General features: G+C 45.8%; 1 protein-coding gene across 6 annotated transcripts in view; it reads left to right on the top strand.

Moving 5' to 3' along the window:
* Positions 1-25,431, top strand: part of MECOM (MDS1 and EVI1 complex locus) — a 335,520-nt gene that overhangs the window by 263,872 nt on the left and 46,217 nt on the right. The window contains exon 1 of one of the 6 annotated variants that reach the window (XM_082056556.1): positions 23,523-24,060. The exons of the other annotated variants lie outside the window; for them this stretch is intronic. The gene's annotated coding sequence lies outside the window, so the exon portion shown is untranslated. Of the gene's footprint in view, positions 1-23,522; positions 24,061-25,431 lie in introns of those variants that run through there. 6 annotated transcript variants of the gene reach the window in all.

Here is a 25,431-nt window from a genome sequence, read left to right as displayed (position 1 = left end):
GGTGTTAAATATATGGTGGTCCAATACTATGCAATTCATGAATACTAAAAATAAATATAAGCTTATTTCTGTGATGGTGATTTACTACTAAGCAATTTTGAGCAAATATATTCACATTATAGGATATGAATACAAATCAAACATAACTGAGTTGGCCTTTATGAGAATGAAGTGTCAGTACATTTGAAAATATGTGTAATGCCAAACTTTAATCATTTTACCAGCACGTTAATATCGCAATTGATTATTCTGTGCTCCTGAATGTTTAAGATTTTGCTATTGATTTGTCTGCTACAAAGACTGCACACCTTCCAGAGCTATCTGGCACTTGGTCCTTCCCAGACTGGGATACTACTGGTCTGATTCAGTTTGATAAAAGAGCTTATCCTGTTGCAAAGCCCTTGTCTCTGAAGAGCATGCACGCAATAAGAGTATAGAGAAAGAGAAAAATAACGATGGAACTAACAAGTTACACATGTGCCTTCACCAGCATCAGATTGGCTTTCATTGCACCTCTTCTCTGCTCATGTCATTTTCTTGGAATGCAGTTCCCAAGGTGGAGACTTCATCTTCATTTCTCCATGTGAAGTATTTTATAATATACACTGTCAGCACCAGGAAAAATAATGAGTAAACACTCTGGGGTTCTTATTACAGTAGCATTATACTTGCTCTGATAGGAAGGTGGCACCAGGCCCACTCTTATTAGCTGAGACCGTAGCCCTTGGATGGGAGAAAATGGTTAATGAATTATTTTTTTTCAGTCTTTACTCAAAATGATTTGGTGGCTTCACCACTAGGACAGCAGAAGCCAGGAGACATTTGCAATGGGTGGGACATAAAGAGCACAGAGTAGGTTCTTGCTTTAAGACCTTACAGTCAAAGAGGGCGTTAATGAATGTATATAAGAGAGGAGGAAACCGCGACTTGTCATCTTGACAGCAGCTGTGGCATACCATGAGATTAATCCTTATGAATTCCAAGAGGAATTTAGAGGAGAGTTGGGAGGAGCCCGGTGATTTCTTTGGGGGTGTTTGCAGGGAGAGACTCCTCCATCTGGAGGGCAGGGTTGGAGAAAACACAGCATTTCAAGAGTTAGCTCTGCAGTCTGTTCTTGGGAGGGGAGTTAACGTTGTGTTTCTACATGGTGATGGCACACACCATGGCGGGGATAAAGCACAAAGTGCCATGAGAGTGGAGGTGGAAGTTTTTTCTTGAGAAGATGCACAGAGGAGAGGCAATGGAGAGATTCGGAGATGTCACAGGGCAAAGCAGTGGAATAAGGAAAGAATGGCAATATTCATCTGTGATCTTGGGTAGTTCACCTTGCAGTCTGGCCAAAATAGAACTACTTAGATTTTTTTTTTTTAATAGTGTGTAGCCAAAGAATGTCATATTGGTCATTAAAATGATGATGTCAGTGCTAAAAACAGTAGCTTCCTATAGGAACTTTTAAAAGATGGACAGATTGGATTAAAATAAAAAAAGAGGAACTATTTTGAAAAGGGGGATTAAATTGTGACCACAAAACCCTGACCATATAGTGCTGTTTATCCCAGCCTCGCTCTGCTTTCCTCACTGATAACACAGTTTAACATACACCCGGGCATTGTTCTGACACTGAAAGATGAAGCGGCATTTTACAAGCCATACGCCTCAGCCACATTTTTCCTCACAATACAGACTGGCTCACTCTGGTCCCTTGATCATGTTTTTTGCCCTCTAAAACCAGTGTTTTTATTGGATCTGGGGCAATGGAAATTCCACTTCGGCCTTTATTTAAGGTTTCTCTTGCCTTCCTATATTTACCTGGGAATCAAGGCAGTATAGATCCTTGCTCCAAGCCCATGGCTTGGTCTTTGACTTTTTTTCTGCATATTTTCCCCAACTGCATTTCCATGCAGCAGCTGTTTGTGTTTAAAAACCACCTGCACAAGTAGTTCTGTTTTCAGTGAAAGAAAATGTCACTTGTAAAAGGAAAAAGCCCTAAGGTGTTGGAGTTTGCTGGGAGTTTTAATTTGATGTGTATTTTTTCCTACTGATTGATGAATGTTTGAAGCGCAACTTTAGCCCTTGATAACTAGTGAAACTGGGTGGTACTAATGGTCACCATCTGGCATGGTGATGTGTAGTTAAACTGACCCCTGTGAAGAAAGAGTTTGGGTTTTGACCCAGCAAGAAAATACCGGATCCCCTAATTTTGTCAGGAGAGAAACAAAGAAGCAGCATCTCCATAGAGACTGAAACTGCAAGCAAAAGGTTGAACTCTCGCTTGGTTGAGCAAGGTGAGAAACTCACCCTCATTTAAAGCCCATGGGAATTTGGGGGACTTTTTGTGAAGGGCTCCTGAAGTTTAATGGGGAGCGATAACATTATTTCCCAGCCGTCGCTAATCTTGAGGAGCTGAGGTTTGTATTACACTTGTCTATTGTGGTGGGGTGTTTGTGAAGCTGTTGAGTGCATCCAGGAGTGGCCCTGAGCTTGTCCCAGCTCTGGGGAAGCCCTGTTTGCCCTCTCTATGTGCCCTTCTCAGCCTTTCTCCTGCCACTCCTGATGCCCTGCCACCTCCTTCTCTTCTTTCACTCTCCCTCGTATGATATTATTTTAGTTTAAGTTTTTTCCAAGTGATATTAATTCTTTCATTTTCAAAGAACCAGCTGGACTAAGTACCCAAATACCCTCCACTCTCCCCAAAAGTGCCTGTGTGGTTGGTGCTGCCTCTGCTTGGTAACATTGGATGCTTATAGGACAAGTAACCACATCAGGTCAACATTAAATGGCAGCAAATTCTGGCTTTCAGCCCCTGTTGATGCCATTAGATGATGATTTCTTGCTGCAAATCTGGCAGCCTATTTGCCTGGACTAGCACTACAGTAGAAGGTCATTTGTATGTCAGATGATGGACCAGTGGCTGTGAGCGTAGTAGCAAGCTAAGAAATAAATTGTACCAAAGTTTGAAGAGTTTTACACCATTATTTATAGAGATATATATTTTTATATATATTTTCAAATGTATTTAGGACTTAATGAGTATATTTGCTCATTCTGCCATCAATCTGATCGAAATGGTTTGAAGAAATTGTCAGTAGCTCACAATTCACATCACAGAAGCCAGGCTGTCTGCATGTCCTAGCAAGATGATTTCTGAAGCGCAGTGAACATTTTCAGTTTTGGTCCTCTTTGCAGACTGGTTCTCTGCCTCCACCACCTCCCAGGCTTTCCCTCCCTTTATCTGCAGCTTTGCTGTCTGTGCGTAGCGGTGACTGTATCCTCCAGCTGGCGTTTGGGTGGGATAGTTGATCTCCTGCCTTCTCCATGCCAGCTAGACTCAGTTGCAGTAAACTGGAAATCAGAGAGGTCTTGGCATACCATGGCTTGTAAAGGCCTTGTTAATGACTTGTACAAAAATTTTTCCAAATGGAAAATGTACTGTGCCTTCAGTTTAAAGTAGCTTTGATAGGAAAGGGAGGTAAATATGTGCCTTTCTACCTCTGCGGGTCTATTGTAAATACCAGACAATGGAAAACCAGTAAAGAAAAAGAAGAAAGTGTCTGAAAGCAAAGAAAGCACTTGGGAAGTTATACTTACTTGCTTTTAGCCTTGTATATCAACTAAACTCAGCAGGCTCTTCAGACACAACTGGTTTTAGCATAAAGGCAGCTCCTGGGTGTTGTTTGTGAAACCACTTGATGTGGTGCACTAGTGGAAGCTGCTATCACCATACAAACCCCACTGTAATCACCAGGGACTGGCAGCCACTGGTGGCATTTTAGGAGGGCTGTCTAAGCATAAAAGCATAACCTTCTCTTCATACTTAGTGCACCTTCTCAGGCTTTAGAAACTGGTGAAGAGTTTGGTGGAAAGCATCCTGTTGGTGTCCTGGTCATTGCGACAGGCTGGAAAACTCCCCAAACCGTTTAGGCAGAAGGGAGGCAGGAGTGTCTGGAGTAGGTGAGAGAGAAGGGAATCCGTCATAGAAGATGAGTTACTCTTTCAGCAGATGCTTGATCTGATTAGGAAACAATGCCAAGACCATGTCCATTGGGAGACTTGGCTTCTTCTCTTGTTCACCTGCAAAGGTTTTGCACCAGACTAAGGAAGGTTTGGAGACACAAGGGGCCAAATTCATGTGAGCTGTCTCTGAATGGTGTTCAGAGCCAGGCAAGTAAGCAGCGAGCTGGGAAGCTGTCTGATGAGGCCAGACGAGATGGGCATGTGGATGGGTCCATAAGGGAAGGTGCTGCCATATTACCCTTCTGCTCCACGGGTGCAGCTCACCCTTGCACGAGCACTTACACCAATGTGTGAGAAGCCGATTCAGGCAGAGGAACTTTCAAAAAACAAACCTTAAAAAAGTCGATAGTTTCCTGTCAAATTAGCTTCCTGAGCTGGCTTCCCAGGGCTCGAGATAAGCAGCAAGCTGGCCCCAATGGAGAGGCCAGGAGCGGGTGGCAAGCGCAGAGGCTGGCAGCTGGCCAGTGCCGTGGGGCTGGGGTCGGGATGCCGTGGCCAAGTGGGAAATTATCCCACACACCTCCTGCCCCGATCTCCCAAAGAGCTCGAGCTTGTCCCAGGTCATCCCCAGAGGGTGGGGAGTCTGCAGGTAAGAAAGAAATGCACTGCAGGCAGAGAAACCCTCTCTCACCTGGGATGATAAGACTTTTATATAGTTCATACAGTAGCCTGGAGAATAATAAAAAATTAAAACAAACAAGTCTCAATCCTGAGACCTGGTGGCAAAGCAACTGGGGGATCCCAGGAGAGGTGCTTCAGCTGTGGCCACTGTCCTAGGGGGAGGTGGCATCAGTCTCCAGGACTGACGAGGACACTGTTGTCATATTTATATAAAAACAGACAGCTGTAAAACCAGAGCTAAATGTTTGCAGGGTAAAGAAGTGACTTCACTGGGAAGGCTTCCTTAATAAACCAGAAAGAATAGTGAGCAAATCCATCATTGCTCCTTACTCACCCTTTGTGTAGGTTATCTTTCCATCAGTATTCTACTAATCTCCGAGTATCAGAGCTTTGTTTGTGTAGATGTTGGTGCTTAAATAGGTCTGAGTGCAATTTCAAATGTTATATTCATTTATAAATGTCACCGTTCACAATCACATAGAAGAGAGAATCAGTTCTGCAAAACCTGCACGACTAAAAGTTAAGTTGCAAGCAACTACAGCATTGTGGGCTAATATGCTAAAGGACAGTTATTTGCTGAACAAATCACCATGTAATGCTTAATAACAACAGCTGACAGTATGGCTGCATATCTTTCATGAAAGCAGTGGGGAAAGTGCTGAAGACAACCTTTTCATTGCTATTTTGGAGCATAAATTCAGTATGTGGCTGCTTGCAAAATTTCTGTTGTCATCTGCTCATGCAGAACTTATCTGCAACACCTCCACAGGCAGGTGCTCTAAGTGTATATATAAATTCATCTTCCTAGTGGCCACTGGTGCCACAACAAATGTCATTCCAAACAAACTCTCTGCTACAGGCTGTGTTGGAAATCATCATTTAACACATCATTTAGGGTACATCAGAGCGAATCTCACGCAACCTGACCATAATAATTCCCTACTGAAATTACCTCTATTTTTAGCATTTTGACAGTAAGAATAGAACCTAAGTCCTTTAAACATGTGAGTGCTTTGGTTTGGTGCTTAGCATTGGGAAATGAGGGTTTATAGTGCAATGCCTGATTGTTATTTTTCACCTGAATTTCACAAAGTAAATCACAGTATATCTGCTGATACTGTTACTGCTGTATATGAACAAAAATTACATGGACAACCTGTTCATTTGGTCATTTATTAAAACTCAGCTTGCTGGGCCCAAGAGGGCTGCTCAGAAATAATCCTCTCTGCTGTGCCAGCCTATGCAGGAGAAATCCAGAAGACAGGATCTCAAACCATTTGCCGACATTTCCCTGTGGTCGGTGTAGATGCATATACTTGCTTTTTATTAACACAACTGAATTCAATGGGTCCTTTCAGCTGATTTCATTCATGCATTATAAGTCCAAGGTAGCCGTTCAGGCATTGCATGCAGAGCCGGTGCTCCGTGGTGTATTTTTGGAAGGGGTCCATGTCCTACTGGGAAAGCAGAGAGATTTTAAATAGTATTTTCAATCAGGTTGGATGAGCTGTGACTGTCCTTTGTTTCCAGTCCACCCGTTCAAGGTGTCTGTTTTCTGTCCTGTCTTGCTCTCACCAGCCCCACACAGCAATGAGCTGTAAAATGACAGAGCAATAACTCTTTGTAGCACCCACTATCCACCTAACCTACATTTTCACTCTTACTTTGGGGTCAATGTTGCTTTAGATATGAATCAGTGCTTTTGGTTCAGTGTGTTCCTGTTCCAGCTCTTTTGAAAGGGTGTGAACAGTTACATATTTATTCAGACTTGTGCCTTATAAAGTACATGGCTGTGATGACAAACTCTTCTGGGTTGTTTGTTTTATGGTGTTATTAAATAGGGTGACACTGGCTAACACCAGCTGATGAGTTCAACTGTAAACTTATGATAACGTGAGAGAAGAAACATCAGAAGAGATAGCAAAATTCAGGATGCTGAGCTGGGAGAGCTGCCACCGTCCTTCAGCCTCTGCTCTTCCATGGCATATAAAAAACCCCACCTTGCCCTGTAATTTTCCCATTATAAGCAATAGGAGCTCTGTGCAAATACCTGTTTTATAACATGTTTACCACAAAGCAGTGTGGGCTGTACACCAGGTAATGTTCTTTCTCTGACTGCTAAACAAACACTTGAATTGTTGCCCTCTCTGTCTAAAGGCAATCAGGGTTTTTCTATTGTCCTCAATGGGGTCAGGATTTCATTGTGGGAATATTTTATGCTTCTGCTCTGCAATTTAAGCATTTGTTTCTGGTGACTTTACAGTGGATATCTTCGTATGTTCCTGGTTGTCTTCTTCAGTCAAACTCTGACATCTCCAATATGCTAGAGGTATCTCCTTTACTTAGTCTGGCATGTCCCTAGCTGTGCAAGCAGCATCGCCCACTTCCCACAGCACTTCTGGGGGTTCACCCTCTCATGGGGGTCAAGCCTCACCCCAGACATCTTTGGGATGTGACTGTGAGGGTCCTGCATGGTGCTTTGGGTCAGGTGAACATGGAGATATTGGTATCAGACCAGCTCTGCAGCCTCCTGGAGACTTTGCCCAGAAACAGCTAAATATATTTTTCCTTGTATATGACTTCATCACATCAGCAGTGAGATACCATCTTGCCCTTTGTGTTCGGGCTGGGTGACATTTTCTCTTTCCCAAGCGGCCGGTGGCCCGGCCCCGTCCCGCTGGCAGGGAGCAGCGGCACAGCCTCTGCCCAGATACCCCGATAAGGAGCTGGGGAACTCCAGGCTGATTTTCTCTTTGGGTGCCCGAGCTGGTGGTGTCGGTGCAATGTTCTGGATTCGAGCTTGAAAGGGATTATTTTTCTGAGTACTGAGCGTACTGTTTATGGAATAGCACTTGGCTTTGCTTTTCTTCCCTGGGAGCATCGGGTAACAGGCATTTCTGTCAATACTCATTCTTGTTTATTTGACACTATCAAATGTAAGCAAACATTTGGGTTTGTGGATGTGTGTGGATATATACCTGTGCTGTGCTTATACCTACACACGTATGCACAGGCTGATACTATATTTAGTTCAGTATTTGTGAGCCAGGAGTGCCTGAGAAGAGAGACAGGAGAAAGGGCGAGACGCTGGATGTGAACACAACCTCCCCAGCCCCGCATTTGGAAAGGGTTTGAGGTCACTTATGTCCTTCCCAATGCACCTTGTATCACCAGCTGATTTGCAAAAAGGTTAATTTTTAATTTGAAAAGAATATCACTTTGACTAACTACAAGGTTCTCACTTTATGTTCTTAACCCTGGCTAAATCCAGGTTCTGTAGAAAGGTCAGGTCTAGAGACTGGATTTACACCTGCATAGTCTGGGTCTTTTTGGTGGCAGGTTGGGACTCCCATGTGCAACCTGTGTGTAAAGTTCTCCTCATGTGAAGGCCCCATTGGTTGCTTAAATACTTGATTTTCACAACAAATATCACAGAATTTAGTATATGGAGTTGGTGTCTCATAACCCTTAAATTTTGGAGGGTCAAATACCTACTGATTGCAACTCCAAGCTCCCCAAAGATTTGATATATCTTGGCACAGTATTTTTGTAGCTGTTGATAATTAAGGAAATTAAACAAAGAAGATAGTACCTGAAGCAGTGATATATCCCAGAAAATGAGGGGCACAAGGTGCCCCAAATTATTATTATGAGGGGCACAAGATGCCCATTAATTATTATTAAATGTTACATGAAAGGGGTGCACTGGCATTTGTACAGAGTCACCATTAAAACCAAAGGGCATCGTTTTAGGATTGGACCAAGTTGTTTATATTGAGGGAAGTTTTAAGTAGAAGCTACCCATTTGTGGGGTTTAAAGACTTTGGTTCACTTATTTACTTTGGATTTTTGTGTTCACTTTCATCTCCTTCTGTACTTCCTTGGACAAAATCCAAACAGGCAGAGTAACTACAGAAAAGCTGTTCTCACCAGAGGGAAATAATGTATTATGCTAATTCCAATTAAAGGAAATTTCTTAAACAGCAAATATAGCCTTCAAGAGAGAAATGAAAAGTGTGGAAATTAACATTCTTGCCAGATTTCCAGCTCAATTCTGCATACTCAGGGGGTTTGGGTCAGGCTCAGATAAGCATCCAAAATTCGGGGATGTTTATCCAAACCTTATTTCTGAACCTTCTGAGTTCACTCCTGACTAAACATAATGGAGTTAGTGGTAGCAGGATATGAATGTACAACATTTAGCTTAGAATTTGGCAGCTCCTCATCATTTCACAGCTAGGAGCCTTTGACCAAATATCAACTTTGCTAACCAAAACAAAATAAAATAATGCCTTGACTTGGTCTCCAGCCATACCACCTTGTGCTACAGCCCTGCAAGATCTTCCAAGCAGGGCTAGGCCAAGGCAGGCTTTGCCTTGGGGACCTCCTGGGAAAATATTGATGTTACTGGAAGAATCCCTTGTGATTAAGGAGGTGATGCGGTTGTGTGTTAGGAGGTGTTCTTTCAGAGGGCTGGTAGGTCATTAAAGATCTTATTTGAAAGGCTGGGATGTTAACTCCACGTTCATCTGAAACACTAACACAATAACCAACTGCATAACACGGCCAAGGAGTTCCCAGCTGGAGGTGGGACACCTCACCTGCTCCCTGCTCCAGTAATGAAGGATGAGACTTCCCTGTAGAGTTCAATGGTGTAAAGAGTTTTGAACATTTTTTCAATGAAATGAGTGGGAGACACCTGAGGGTCACGAATTAGCTCCTGAAAAGCAGTTTTTTTTCTCTGTTTGTCACTGCTTTTGCCATCACAACCTTTGCTTTAAATATCAAGGAGGTGAGCTGCATCTTGCCACCTTCCTATAGGCACCTCCCAGCTTATTGTACATTTTATAATAATGTGGCAAGTCATAATATTAGCTAAGGAGATGCCACAGATTTATCCTCCATGGATATCATACTTCAAAACACCACCAGGCAACCCTCTGGATATTTAATATTTTTTTCTCCATATATTTTATTTTAGTCAAGGGGTGTATCTGATTTTTATTCTGGCATTGAAATTCATGCCAGGAACACATCCATCCAAGAGCAAATTCTTCTCAAGTGAAAGAAAAAAAACACTGAAATGTTTAGCAAAGCTATACCAGAAACAAAGTTGACCACATGAATTTGGATCGCAGGTACATACCCTATCATCTAAAAATCCCTTCAGATTTGCTCAGGCTTGCCTCTGAATTACAGATATTAAATCTGCAAGATTGTAATAGAAGACACCCCATTGAAACTTCTGTTTGAAAGAAAACAAAACAAAAAGTCCGTCAATTGAGACTAACAACAGACATCATAAAAATGTATTAAGAAACGTTCAAAATATATTTGAACGTAGTCCTTACGGCTACAGAAAATGCTTGGATTTTAAAAGTTCAGTGATTACTCATTCAAGGTATTTTGTGAAATGCATTTCATAAAACATTGCTGATATTCTTGCCATTTCTTTCACATCTTTCTGAAATCAGCAGAAATAATTTCTTGATTTCTCCCATGCCCTCCATTCATCGGTAGCATAGACGTACAACTGTGGAAGAATTTTACAGTAGCAACATGACAATTGAAATGAAGCACCTGTTTCCATCTAATGTAGATTGGGCAAGGTGCTAGCTTCAATGCAGCTTGTGCCACTCGGATGTCAATTTTTTGTTCATTAGGCAAATATATTAGCAAACTACACCATGCTCTAAAATTCCCATCAATCTCCCATCACATTTACGGTTTTTCTCTTTTTTTGTAGTTGCCTTCTTCTTCCAAGGGAAATGAGCAACTCTTGGTACATTGCTTTTTTCTCTTCCCAGCACAAATCAATGTGTAGCTCCTCTTTGAATTTGAAGTGGGTATTCAGGTTGGAAAGTGGATTTTGTGTGTGTATGTGTGTGCGCTATAGAATTGGTGCCCCATAGCAGTTGCATCAGGAGTATTTTTTCATCCTGCAGGACAGAAGCTTATGGGGGGGGTCACTGCTCCATACATTCAGTAATTATTGCTATCAAAGTCATTGAGAGGTCTGTAAGGATTTGAGCAAGGATATTTAGCAGCAACAAAGAGAAAACCTGGATTGCCTGATGCTTGTAGAAATAGTTCTTGGGAGTCATAGTTGTAGCTGGTTTTGATTTTAGAAAAAGCAGAAACAGGAGAAAACCTGTTCCTAACAGTTGTGAAGACGTGATGGGTTTCTGTAATTTCAGGGAGAAAAATCAAGAAATCTTGTAACATATGATTGTTGATAACTGCAAGAGGAACAAATGCTTTCCATCCCAAAACACGTTGTACCATCATTGGTTCAACAGCACCTATTTAGACACTAAAAAGAAGACATTTTTTATTATGATTTCTGCTTTGGGCTCTGCTCAGAAATGTAGAAAAATAAAACAGGAGCGTTTGGTTGCTTATCCTTCTTTCTTGTTTCCTTTTACTCTGAGTTCTTGAAAGGTCATAAAATAGAGAAATAAAAAAGCCACTGAAGTGTAGTTTTGTTAACTTTATCTTCTGAACATTAAACATTGTTTCAAATTTCTTACGGTACATAAAATGTTTTGCCTTGCTGTATCACGTATACAGAACTTCAAAAAGTAAATGAGACAGCTCAGAAAACGTAATGGATGTGTAATAACAGCTCTTTAGATCTCTTGTTTTTAGCATAGCATCTTTTCATTCCTAAAGGTGCTTTTAACATGATATCTCAAGCCATTTATGAAGTCATTTATTTTTGCATGGTGATAGGTCTTATTTTGTAATTAGCCCATGCTTTCTACCTTGCTGTGTGACCCCCCTGTGAAATGTTGTTTAGTCTTCATCAGCCCTTTTTGTTTCCCTTCCAGAAGGCAGTCACCCTAATAACTTCCATTTCATGGACGCAGTACATTCTAACTCCCTTCAACACCTTCTGCAAAAACATTTTGTAATTGTTGTATTGGAACAGAGTTTGGTTCTTTTTGTTGGGCATTTTCAACATAAAGAAGTTTTCCTGTTTGCCTTGAATTCATTCATCACATGAATTTCAGCTGATGGTTTTTAACCACTTCTGTTCCACATCCTGTTACCACAGGCCACAGTGGTGCTGTGTAAGGGCTGTCAGCAGAAATGCAGCTTCCAGCAGCAGACACATGGGTAGAGACCAGGTTTGCCCCATCTACCTGGAGCTTTAGGCAGAACCGAATTGCTAAATCCTTATTTAGTCTATTTGGGGCATCCCTAGTGTGTCCAGACACAATTTATTCTGATGCAAACTGGTGTGAGTGAGCTCAGGGGGAACTGCAGCCTCGCTAATGCTCCCTAATCTGCTATCATTTGCATATATGCAACCCAGAGAAGTTAACAGGATTTCCCTGACATGCTTGCCAGCAGTAGCAATGGTTTCCTCCAATATGTCAAGCAGGTCGCTGTTAATCAGTCACCGTCAGGTTTCTCGTGCCAGCTCCTCTGCTCCTTCTGCAGCTGCGTGCAGGAGCAGCTCCAGTGGGAAAGGTCTTCAGGTCCCAGCACAGGTGGCAAAAGCTCCAGAGGTAGAAAAGAATAAATGTTAATATTTAGTAGAAAATTTTGTCTACTTCATATCCTCCTAAGGCAGCACAGAGGGGAGTTTGAAGGCACAGCTGAGTGCGTTGGCTGCAAAACCTCCTTGGAAAGCTGGGGGATAGCTCTGAATCCAGTGTGGGCAGTGGGGTCGTGGCATCAGTGGAGGAGATTCATGAACTTTATCTTCTCATATTAATGACCCTGGGTATCCTGTGGCAGCTCTTTGCACACAGAATTCCTCAGCATGGGACCAAGCACGTGCCCACCGAAATGTGTGTGCGGGGGCCAGAGGGGGAGGTTGTGGTGGGACCCTGCGCAAGTGGCCCGAAAGCGTAGGGAAGCTTGGAAGGAAAAGTACAGAGAACTGCTTGATAAATAAGATGGTGTGAAGCTGAATCGCTGCATAGAGATGAATCAAAATTATAAAATCAATAGGTATCGATCTGTATATATCACACAAATAACTGTGCCTGAAGAGGTGCCCAGATTTAACATGCTGATTATACGGCAGTCAGTGGAAATAATTTGAGATTTGAAGAGCTATTACATTTTAGTTGTCCAGTGCTGCAGTCGAGACTGATAATATCTTAATTGAAGTCTCTTTTAAATTTTTTTTTCCTGCTTTAAGTTCTTGGTAACAAGTATATTTAATCAACAAACCAAAACCAGAGAACAGATTTTTGGCTTACAGAATGCTCTTGAGCCATCCAAAGCTGGATCCAAACACTACAAATTCTTCTAAAAATATACACCTTTTCTTTTAACTTCCCTTTGCTTTTACTACTGGCCTCGCTCACACAAGCCAAGGTAACTGAACTTCAGATGCGTCCAGTGGCCACTTGGCTACTGACAGGAGTTGCAATGAACCACCTGGACCATCACCTGTGGTCACAGAACCTGTTGTGTGGCTGGTTCGAAATCAGGACAACAAAGTCTGTATTATATCCCATTCATATAGATTCCATTTATATCTTACTTTTTTCTATCCCTTAAAGCAGTGGAAAGCTACACTGTGTGAAAAGGAGCAAGGACTTACTAGAGTTTTGGGGTTACTGGTCAGTCTTTGCATCTGGCACTGACCTTCCTCCCTCTTTCCTATCTGCAGATGTATTAACAGGGGATGTACTCAACTCTGTGTAGATGACAGGTCTCATTATTGCTTTCTTCGAGATTATCACGGTGTTCTTTGTCTCCACATTTTGCCTACTAAACCCAGGGTAAATACAAACCTGGTAGATCTGCAAAAAGCTTCAGACCAGTTTACTGGTCACACAAGCATAGTCTGAAACCTCTGCAGAATTACTTCCCATCTTTATTCACAGATTGATAATGTTCATCTTCCTTTGCTGGAGTAGATTAGCTGAGTAGATTTCTGGGCATATAAATGATATTTTGGAATGAAACTCTCACATTTTATAATTCATCCAAGCCAATTCAGTTTCTTCTTTCTGTAGAAGCATTTCCTGATCTGAAACAACCTAGATCTAAGCCTACCATTTTCTGAGACAAAATTAATGAATTAACTTAGAGAGTTAAATAAGAATTAATTAATTCTGAAGTGCTAATGAGCACTCACATCTTTTATAACATCGTTAAATATACCACAAGCGCTAGGGAAAATTGTGGTCATTCATATTGTAACATGTATTTGTTCTTTATCACTTAAGCTGACAGATTTTCTTTGTAAAATACACGACTGTCTTGAGCTTCTGTTCACAGTGTCTGACAGGAGAGCTTCTAGCTTCAGGTTTGTTTTTTTTCTGGTGGTGTCGCAAATATTACATTAAAATGTCAGGATGCACAAATATTTGGTGCATTCTTTGGTTTGGTGCAGCCCTTGCCCAGGGCTGTTGCCCTGATGTGCTCCATCATGCCAAGATCCAGCACCGCATCCCGGCCTCCTGGTCCTGCAGCTCAACAGGGGCTGGATCTGGGACTCACTTTTGTCCAGAGATGCAGCAGTTTCTTGGGGCTGCTACAGCCCTGGGGTAACCCAGGACTGGGCTGAGCATCCTGTCTGATCCTGGGACTACACAGGAACTTCAGGTGGAAATTGCACACTGTCTGGGTTTGGTTGATAGTTTTGTCCACCAGTTCAACTCCAAGGTAGCCAGCTGTTTCATGTCAGCGCTGTCTTCAGCATTTTGAGCTGTTGGTGCTTCCCTGGTGAATGTGTGACCAGCTTCCCAGGCACTGATCTAATTAGAATTCCTTGCAAAGCCAACAGAGATGACCGCTCTCCTCAGTCACTACATCCCACAATAGCTCCCTTAGCCTCAGTGAATCTCCTGTTTTGTCCAGCATGAGAATCTGGCCTGAAGGAAGCACCTGGTGCAGCAAGGAAGAGTTTTATAAAGGGAAAGAAATGACCTGAAGTGCAATATTTACCATACCCATTCTCAGCAATATAGATCATACAGTCTCTGAAATCCTTCCTGGTGGAAAGACACAGTTCTTAACACATCGCCTCATTTTGTTTCTAGAGACCCCCAAAACTGTAACCTATCTTGAGCATACACCCACTCCCTGGTGCTTTTTGCAGTCACTTGGTGAGATTTAGCAGTAGCCGGTGCTGTACGTGGGATGGTCTCTGCCTGGCGGGGATCGTGATCCATCTTATGTTCCATGCTTACATGATTGCTAGGTGACTCCTAGCAACAAGACTTGACATCACGAACTCCATTTCGCATTTCTCCAGCAAAAGTCGAAGGCAGAGTTTTATATATCCTTCCCAAAACTGCTTCTGTAGGAGGAGCTTTCATTCATGGTACCAATCAGCATGATGTGCTTATGTTTAAAGATCTATTCCAAAGTGTCAGCTGTTCATTTCCAAAGCTGAAATATTTTCCCAGCTAAAAAAGGGGGATAAAGTACAATTTCTGCTACAGATGAGCCATATTAAAACAGGCAGAGCTGTTTTAACTGGCAGAAACCAAGCAGACTTCCCCTATTTATCCACGAGAAGCTGTGAACACCAGCGGGCAGACAAGAGTTTCTGTTCATTGCAGTCAAATGAAAGAAGTAAAAAGCAGCTTCTCCTGGAATTAAAACTATGGGGAAATATTGCACAAGGTTCCTTCCCAGCCTGACATCGATTTTCTCCATGAGCAAATCTCCATGTTCCATCTGTCAAAACAAAATGATCATCTTCCCATCCGGCACACTTTTTATCCCATCCATGCCCACGATAAGCTTTCCAGGGCAGAGACTTGTGTTTACTATTTTTCTACCCACAAAGGACCTAGTTTCAACTGGGCCCTCTGGGTACTGCCATAGTACTATTAATACTAACACTCATAATTCTGCTAGTGGCAAATTTAGCCCAACATCAGAGGCTTAAATAAGTTATATGGAAAAATGGTTATAAACCAGTCTCCATCCTCCTTCAAATTCAGCAGGTCATTTTGCATCTGCAAAACTCAGTTTATGGATTGATATGCATCTTACATATTGCATCCTGGGAATGTTTTCTCTATGAATCTCGCACAAAATCTGCAGCATGACTTGTGGATAAAAAAGCCACAGGAAAAAAAGAAATGCCTGAAGCTGTACCGCTTACTTCCCTCCTCTTTGACATGCACACATGCCCCACTGCTTTTTTGCTTTTTTCCCCTTTGCTTTATCAGTATGGTGCTAAATTGCCAAGTTTGAAATTTCTTCAGCAAATAAGGGATGCATGCCAGAACACAAGTGCCCCGAGGGATCTGAGTCTTAGGGGAAAAAGGCCTTAATTTCCAAGTTTATAGGTAGCAGCACTTTCCTGAAATTGGAAAATGTTTGACTCATTTATGAAAGAAATCTGCCACAAGGATATGCTGATGTGCACATCTATTTCATTAATAACCCATTGTGATCAACACACATTTTTTTCGTTACAGGACAGGTTTATTTTGTACACCTGTATCAAATATGTTCTGCCCCCTCCGTCCCCTGCTAGAGATTTTCCCAGTGAGCAAAATCTCCTTGTGCGAAATCTCTTTAGTACAAACCAGGTAGCTCTTGGAGTGAGGTTTTTCAAAATTAATTGAGCACCTTTACCCATGTGTGACTAATTTATGTGGAGAAGCACTTCACACAGCAGGCTGCTCTACAGCACAGGGCTAGTTAAGCATTTACTGGTCAGGTGTTTGCTCAGGACCCCTGTTTCCCCATCCAGGATGGGCGCACACACGCAGCTCTCCCTGATGATGGTGGGGAACCCGAATCACTTGTGTGGCACCTATGGTCCACATACCTTACAACTTAATTCTGAGGAGATTGCCGGAGCGCAGGATAAGGATCAACCTTGTGCGTTCCTCCACTGCCTGAATAAATTAGCATTCCCGTATTTCAGTCCTTGGACTCACCCACCAAGCATGACTCGTGCTGTTGATGGGGATTTTAACCTATTTATAGTTCCCTAACAAGCCCGTAACAAAGAATTCTCTCTCTCCCCCCCACATGTAAATAATATCTAGTGCTACTGTCAGGGCTTGGCACAGCAGCGATGTTTCCGAGGCAGTGTGGATTCTTAGGCTGCCTTCAGCAGGGTATTTCTCCACTTGTAAGCAAGCGCCTTGCAATAGAAGGAGGATTAATCACTGCTATTAGAGCCCTTGCTTTCCTCTGCAACCTTCTGTTCCCAGGGATGATGAGTTAATTCAGCTGGAACAATGTTAGTTCATCAAGTTTTGTGGTTTATCTGAAAATCGAATTGCAGTAATTTTATATGCCAGCTGACTTAATGCCTGTTTAGTTCAGGTTTTAGACAACTCCGGTCGATGATCACAATGGGTTTAACACCAAACGTAGGTGGGACGAGACTGTAACACAGATGATTTCAGGCAGGTTTTTCTTCCATGCTGGTTCTGTTGGCTGCGTGCACACGTGTTTCTGTGCGTAGGATGTGTATCTGCCTCTTCTGAACCTCCCCTAGAACCATCCACACATGTACATTTAAAACAGCAAATGCAAACCTGAAAATTTTAAAATGAGTGTTTGACTTTTTATTGGGTGATAAATTGCTTCTTACTCTTATAAAGTCCGCAGGTGTTTATGTCCACTCTTGTATGCCTGGTTAAAACCTTGGCTACAATAGGAATGCTTTGAAAATAGCCAGTCACTCCTAAAATTTATTATTAAAATAGAATTACCTGTTATGCATCACATTAATCCATGTAGTGTAAAGTTCTGTTGTTTAACCCTTCCAGTCCTTTTCAGCCTGGCATTTTCCCTACTTTGGTATTTAATTTTCCATCCTTTTGCTGTGCAAATTCTGTTGTCAGAATCTGGATAGTGCCGAGACTGGAACAGCACCTTAGAGCTTGCTGCCATGCAGCCTTCCTGTGTGGCTCTTCCCCATGCCATGACAGGCTCTGGGGCTGGAAAAGGTCTACTAAACCCAGCCCTTGGACTATTTGGCAAATGAAAAGGCTTAGAAATTAAAAATTTGAAAGAAGAGTTAATACATCCCTGTCAAATTCTCATGCATGTACATACAAAGCAAGTCTGCAAAATCCTGTGACTGTGCTTATTATTCCCTGGGTATGGTGCCTTCTCAGGAGGCGTTTTTTAAAGTTCTTCCATTTCTAGAGCAGCTTCTGTAAAAAAAGCTGTGTTTCCATGCACAGCAGCAGGGGTTACAGCAGGTGGGAGCCTCCGGCCACCCCATGTGCAACCTCCATCTGTGGGGTCCCACTGCTCCATCTCTGGATGAGCAAACTGTGGGAAGCAGGAGCAGGCACAAACCTGCGTAAATTTATTCAGTTATGTTTCAGCAAGGATGAATGAGAGTGCGCTAAATAAAGCCAAATCAGACTTCTTTTGATCATGTTGGTAGATTTTAGAGGGTCTTGCTCAAGATCTTTTACTCTTTGTGTGACTGAGAGAGAAAATAACCCTTCCAGGCTGCCCAGTACATGGAGAAGAGATGCAGAATAAGGGCATTGCTGATGAAGCATCCCAGATTCTGCAGAGTTTTGGCTTGCTTTCAAAACACAAGAAAGGTAAAGCACAGGAAAACACACAGCTTCTGGGTGGACAGGAGGCCAGTGCCCACATCAATCAGCTGCTGCCTTAAATTGCCCAGTCTCTAGTAGGTGTTAAAACAATCTGGCTAACGTGGGCTTCTCCTCTGACTTTTATCTTAGCCCGCATTTGTGCCAAACTCACCCAGAGGGGATTGTCTCGCCTGCGGGTGCAGTAACCCTGAGTGAGAGAAGGGCCCAGGCTGGATTTTGGAGGCTTCCAGCCCATTCTGTAATGGAAGTAATGAACACTGCAAAGGAAAACAGCAACAGTCCTCAACATCCAGTACCAGAGCACACGCCTTGGCAGGGAAACACAGGGGAAGACTTGGAGAAACAAGGAGATTTGTCCTGGTGGAACCCCCTTTCTGCTGCCGGTGCAAGGAGCAGAGCGTGGCCAAGCAGGTCCACATCCCCCAGAATAACATTTTGGGGTCCTCTGCAAGGACCATGGTTTGTTTGCAATAAGACATTATAACATGTCTTCCTGCCGCAAGGAAGGACAGTTTCTTACTGAGTCTCCAAGCCTTCTTCCTCAAGGCAGGAGCAAATTCACCAGGCAGCTGAATACCAGTCACTGACCCATTTTTACATCTTCCTTATTGATGAAGAAGGTAAATCTGCTGCAATTTCCCTTCTCCTGCTAATGCAGTAAGGCCCAAGATCCAAAGATGTTCAACCTCAAACCCTGGCAGCACAGCTCAGTGCCTGCCAGAAAACTCCTTCCCACCTGGCAGCCCCTGCTCAGGAGCTTTCCCCCCATCAATCAGCTGTGATGGCACCCACACCTGCGGGGACACCCACACCTGCAGTGACACCCACACCTGCAGGGACACCCACACCTGCAGGGACACCCTCACTGGTGGATGTGATGGAGCCACCAGCACAAGTGGGTGCCCAGACTGGGGGCTGCCCACCCTGGTTCTTGCACGCTCGTGGGTTTGCACTTGTGATAGTGGTGCAGGACACAAGGGCAGTGAGTCTGTTGGGACCCTGTTCACACCAGGACCATAGGAGACTAGAAAATGGGGTTGGGTTGTCAAGATCAGACTGGGGTAAGAAGGAATTTGCTATTTGACTGGATTTTAATAGGAGAGAAAAAGTGGGGCTTTTCTGCTTAATACTTGGGTAGTTGTTTGGGTCCTGCCAGAGGCAGCATTGCAGTTGCTCCAGTCTGTAAGAGGGAGTGCAAACGGGAACCAGCACCCATGGGAGCACAGGGACAGCTTCAGCCACATCTGGACCCCACCGCCAAGGTGGCACCATGTGCACGTGCCTGCCGTGCATCTGTTCCACGTGGGCACTGTGCATTCACTGTATGTATTTATTTATCCCAGCCGTAAAGCACCGTGTGGGGGGGTTCACACAGCAATAGGAGCTGAGTGGACATAACTACGCGCTGCCTCTGTGCACGGCTGGGGGCTGCCTGTGCTCTGCAGTTCCCCAAGTGCATGCAAAGGTCTTATATTTTTTTAATCGCCAATACATGCACTACTCTATTTTTTTTTTTTCAATAATATATTTGTCTTCTTATTTTTTCTGAAGGCATTTGGTATTTTTGGTGGGGGGCATGTGTCTTCTCTCCATGCTGATTTCAGACTAGTAAATGCCCCTTGCTGCCTGGCTACAGGGAGATGACAGCCTGGCTGGGTGCTGCCACCACAGCTGGAGGTTTTGGGCTTCACACCCTGCAGCTGCTAAAAGAGAACCCCCGTCCACTGGCGGGGGGAACCCTGGGGGTCCCCAGAGCCCCACGCTGCCCTGGGGAAGGAGGTGCAGGACACAGCAGAGCGCTGATCCCCCTGCGTCCCGCAGCCAGACCGGGGGGAGGAAACCCACCCTCCAGCAGTGCCGGCAAAGCCAGGCTGACCTGAGCAAATGAAAATAATCAAAAGTAATTAGAAGCGTGCTGGACTGCTCCTCGGAGATCTGTGCGAGAGAATAAACATGCTGGAGCCCTCCGAGCCACTGCAAAGGCCCATGTCTGAGCTGTTAGGTGCCCTGACCTTGTCCACATAAAGACGTGATTTATGAAGTGCAGGGCACAGCAGCAGGGCTTCTGTCTTCTCCAGAAGAACCAAATTACTGAGGTGGAGATTAACATGCTTTCAGTTGGGCCCATTTCCAGACCAAGGGAAATTTTTTATTTACATTTTTTTACCTTTAATTTCCTCCTCCTCTCCCTTGCTTGAAAACTGCCTTTTGGCCAGGAGGGACCAGCCCAGCAGTGTGTGAGGGCAGGGGGGGCAGCCAGGATGGGGCACTGGGCATGGGGGCCACGACAGCACCGCGGTGCCCCCCAGCACCTCTCCTTCACGTGAGGGCTGGGAGAGGTCCTGCTCTTCCCCTTGGAATAAACAGCAACACTTCTCTGGTTTTGCTTGATTTTTTGTTTAAGTTAATATCCACAACATGGTGTGTGAGGAATTAACGTGCAGAAATTGCGTTGCTTTTCCTGCTTGTTGCTGTTTTCCTGGGTCTGTCCCAGGGTATTTGGATATGTCAGAGGGCTGTTGTTTTCTGTATGTTTGTCTTGCTTTGCTTTTCCTTTCTTCCTCCCCGCTTGATATAGTCGCTCAGTATTTTAAACACTCACCACAGTGTTAGTCAGGATGCTCAATGTTGTGTTTAGTCACCTTGAGAAATATAACATTAAACCCCACTTAAAAATGTGGTTATGAAGTGGCTTGCTCTATAAACATAAGGATAATATTAAGCCTAATATGGACATTTATGGTATTTAAAAAAATCGCCAGCTACTTGTCTGATTTTTCACCATTGTCCTCTGCAGTGTTTGTCCACAGGAAGCCCATTAAAAGTGGACAGTGCAGTTATTTCATCTGGCTTTTGCTGAGCTGCTTTGCTTTGCTTTAATGATGTGCTGGAATGCACGGTGCCCATAGGGTCTCCATTATGAGAACTTTTACTTCTGGGACGACCATGAAGTTAAAGGCTTAAAAGAGGCATCAGTTTACAGCCTGGTGGGAATTACTAGCAGACTCGAGTACTAACTCCTTACTGCCTCCACTAATATAGCGACTTATTTTAAATAAACAATTGCAAAAGGGACCCTGTGGAAATATTTGAAGGGCCTACCAAACTGCCCAAAGGGAGACAGAAATCCTATAGATGTATTTAAAAGATTTTTGCTTGAAAGAGGAAAAATAATATGTATGTGTAGCTCCTATGTCCCCTTACACGACCGGTGAAGGGGCTCGGTTTGGTTCGCCTCCCAAAGCCCCCGCGCTGCCCAGCGCCTCTCACCGCGCTCCAGCTCGGGGGCATGTGCCTTCCTCCTCCTCCTCTTCTTCCTCCTTGGGGAGCGCTCCCTCCGCCCGGGCTGGGGCAAAGCATAAGCGCTGCGTGAAGGGGAATTACCAAAAATGGGGTTTTTCCCCCCAAAAAACCCGGGTAACGGCAGGTCTGCAGCTGCTCACCGCCCGCTTGTGCCGGTTCCAGCCCCGGTTCCTCCCCAGTCCCGTTCCAGTCCCGCTCCCGGTTCCTCCCCAGTCCCGTTCCAGTCCCGGTCCCGCTCCCTTCCCCGCCCGTGTCCCGGCGGCCAGCGCCACCTAGCGGCTGCCGGCGCCTCCGTGGCGGCGCAGCGCCGGTGCCGGCCGGCCCTGCTTTGCCGGTACCGGGAGGCCCTTTTGTTTATCCACCGGCGTTTCCTCCTTTTGTGGAAAAGCCGAGGGAGGGGGTAGAGGAGGGTGGGGGGGGCGCTCCGGCTCCTATCGGGTCCTGTGATCAGGCCTATGGGCTCGAGCAATCAGTTTCCCAGATTACTTGTATTTAATACACAATGCATCATAAAACAAATCCCTCATCCTGACAGGAAGAAAATAGAACAGCTCATAGCTCGAGCCTGTCCAATTTATGGCTAAATTAAAAAAAAAAAAAGAAGAGAGGGAGAAAAAAAAGAAGGAAAAAAAAGCTCCAACAATGGGCGAGCGGAGGGAGGGCAGGAAATCAATGGTCCGGCAGACCGGGCGGGCGGCGCGGTTCTCAGGCCCGGGTGCTATGGGAATCTCCCACCAGGTTTTTTGAGGTTATTGACAATGGATTTTTAAGAATTATTTTTATTTTTTCCTGTCCTATCTACCGCTCCTGAGTGCGGGGTTTTTTCCCCCCTTCTCTTTCCCCTCCCCGCCTCGAACAATAGCTATTATCTGAAATAACAGTTCAATGTCACAGATAACAGGCCGCTGAGACGAATTAATCATCATCTCTTGTCACACGGCTTCTCGCCCTCCCCTGCCCCGGCCCCCCGGGAAAGAAAAATCGACTTTTAGTCTGAGAAATATATTTGCACTTAAAAAAAAAAAAAAAAGTGGGTGGCACTTCTGGATCGTGCAATAAAATACATAGTTCAGCCCTCTTTTTTTTTTTTTTTCCTGCCCTCTTCCCCAAAATACACATATAGACACGTATCTTGCCGTAGTTAGCCCGGACGGTGCCCAGTTTTGCGGGCGGGTACGCGGCTTTGCGTCGCGGTGGGATTTCGGGGCCGTTTAGAGAAGCCGGGAGAGCCGCGGTGCCGGCGGGGGCTGCGGGGGGAAGCGGGTCCGGCCGCTGCTCCCGCCGGCAGGCAGAGCGCAGCCTCCCGCCGGCTCCATTCATGGGATTCGTTACCAAATAAATAAAGAAGAAGAAGAAAAAAGAAAGTTTAGGAAGCGCCGGCAAACGGGGCGGTGGTTCCGCCGCACCAAACGGGGTCGTCGGGAAAATTGGCCAGGCAAGGAAAAAAAATTGCGTTTCATTAAAAATTGTTATTAATAACCACAGTGACGGCGATGACGAGGATAACTCGAGTAACGAGCCGGGCGCGCTGGCTCCTGGAGCGCCGGGAAAAGCCGTCGGGGCGAGCGCAGCGCGGCTCCCGCTCGCCCGGGTCCCGCTGCGGGGATGGCCGGCGTATAAATAGAGGCAAGCGGCGAGGGCCCGCGGCCCCGCGCACCGCCGCGCAGCTCCCCGCCGGGGGATGCGGCCGGGAGGGGGGGGGCGCCCCCGCGGGCTGCCGGTCAGCCCCCGCGGCGGGGCCGCTCCTCCGCGACCTGGCGGTGACCCCCGGCCGCGGGGCCGCTGTCGCTTTAAGCGCGCCGGGAGCGCCGCCGCCGCCCGGGACGGGAGGGGGGGCTGGGAGCTGAGGGGGGGCGGGTGGCTGCCGGCGCGGCCGGGGCTGCCCCGCTTTAAAGAGACAGTGCCCGAAAGTGTAGCGGCGGGGCTGGCAGGACCCGACGGGGTGGGCGGGGAGGGGGGGGGGCGGGCAGGGCCTGGCCGGGCGCTGCCCGGGGGTGCGGCGGGGAAGAAGCGCCGCGGGCAGGCTGCGGGGGTGGGGAGGGGGAGAGTCGCCCGCCCACGCACGCACACTTTTCTCCCATCCCCGGCGGAGAAGTGAAAGAAGTTTGTTTTGTTGAGCGGCGTGCGGCGGGGTTTTTTGTTTTTGTTTTTATTTTTTTTCTTTCATCTTAAACACGGTTGTGTGGGGTTTGGGTTGGTTTTTTCTTCTTCTTTTTTTTTTTTTTTTCCTTTCCTTTTCCTCCCCCCTTCTCCCGATAACTTTCTTTGCACACACACACTAAGCCAGCCGATAAGACCAGGAGGGGCCGAAAGGGGAAGGTGATGGCGAGCCGGCAGAAATCCGCCGAGCCCCGCCGCCGCTGAGCCCTCCAGGGCCGGCAGCCTCCTCCGGTCTCCCCGCCCGGTGCCCCGGGCCCCCGCCGCCCCCCGCCAAATGGTGGAGCGCACCGCGCCCCCGCACCGCCCGCCTCAGCCCCGGACCCCGACGGTCGCGGCCTCCGCCCGCGTTTGACGACAAGATGTTGCTTCCAGCCGCCTGAAGGATATTTTTCCCTCTCTCCCTCTCCTTGCCCCCGCAGGCTGCCTGCGACACAAGGTAAGAGCGGCAAGCGCGACGGCTGCGCTGCCCACGGCCCCGCGGGACGGGGCCGTCCTGCCCCGTCGGTGCCCGTCGCGCCGCCGGCCCCCGGGCAGACCCTCCTCCGCCGTCCCGGGGGGCAGGGGGGTGAGGCTCCCCCCTCCCTATCGGTGCAGAGCGGGGTTTGCGTTGAAAGGGAAGATTAAACGTCCTTCTTTCAAAAAAGAACCAAAGGTGCGGCCGGCGGGGCAGCGTGCGCGCCCGCGGGGGATAAAACATGACTTGCGCGGCCGCGGGGCGCTGACGGCTCCGTTGGGATTCGGGATGCCGGGGGGTCGGGGATATGTTTTTTCCCCCCCTTCTTTTTTTTTTTTTTTTGGTGGGGGGTGAAGGCTGTTCAGGAAGAGGGGAGAAACCCGGCTGTCCCGGGGCAACGCTCGCAGCCGCGGGTGGGCAGACAGGGACCCACTCGCACCCCCGTTCCCCACGGACGGGCCTGATCGTGGCAGCAGGGCGGGGGCGGCGGGGCTAGGGGCGGTGACCCTCCGTACCTGGGTTGCCCCCGGGCCAGGCCGACCCGCAGGGTCCGTTTAATTAATGAAGGTGAGCGGGCTGAGGCCGCATTGTGAGCCCTTGATAGGAAACTTCCGTGGGTTTTCATTAACTCAGTGACACACAATGCCGGGGTTCCCGGCCATTCAGCTCGGAGGCCAAAAGTGCTCCGGGGCTGGACGGGAATACAAACGTTTCCCTTTGGGGAAACAACCTCCCTCTCCCTTTTCATTCGGGGCGTGTGTTTTAAGTTGTTTCTTTTTTTTTTTTTTTTTCCATAATAAAATCTGATATTTTGTTGCCGGTGCCAAGCCGGAGAAGTTGTAAATGTAGCAGTGGGCTCACTTGGATGCTGAGGAAAGTTGAGGATAGGCCGGTGGCAGAGCTTACAGATAAATAACGATACTCAGTTGTATGTAACGATTAGTAATTTGTCATAATATTAGAACAGAACATCCTCTTTAGCTTGTCCACAAGCAATTCATTGTACTTGTTTATTGTCTGCATAATTGGAACCATTTATTGGTATGTATTGAATACTGCCATGTTTTGCATGAGTGTTAACATTGTTTTTTTTCATTTATTTTCTTTAGTTGGGCATAGGGAGTTCTATTATTTGCTTCAATTAAAGGGAGTGATTTAAGTGTTGCACAGAAGGGCTGTTTGGGAAACATAATATTAAAACAAGACAAATAACTGCATACCAAGTAAAGTTTGGTTCAGAGCAACAAATATGAAGAGACTAAATGGGTGCTGCAAACAACGTAAATCCTGAAACAAAACACAAACTTAAATGAAGCTAACACCACCTATATTAATAGTTTTTGTTATATTCCC

Source organism: Streptopelia decaocto, assembly GCF_964273445.1.
Source record: "Streptopelia decaocto genome assembly, chromosome: 6".
In the NCBI taxonomy this organism is placed as follows: Eukaryota; Metazoa; Chordata; class Aves; order Columbiformes; family Columbidae; genus Streptopelia; species Streptopelia decaocto.
This window is presented reverse-complemented; position numbering and strand designations above follow the sequence as displayed.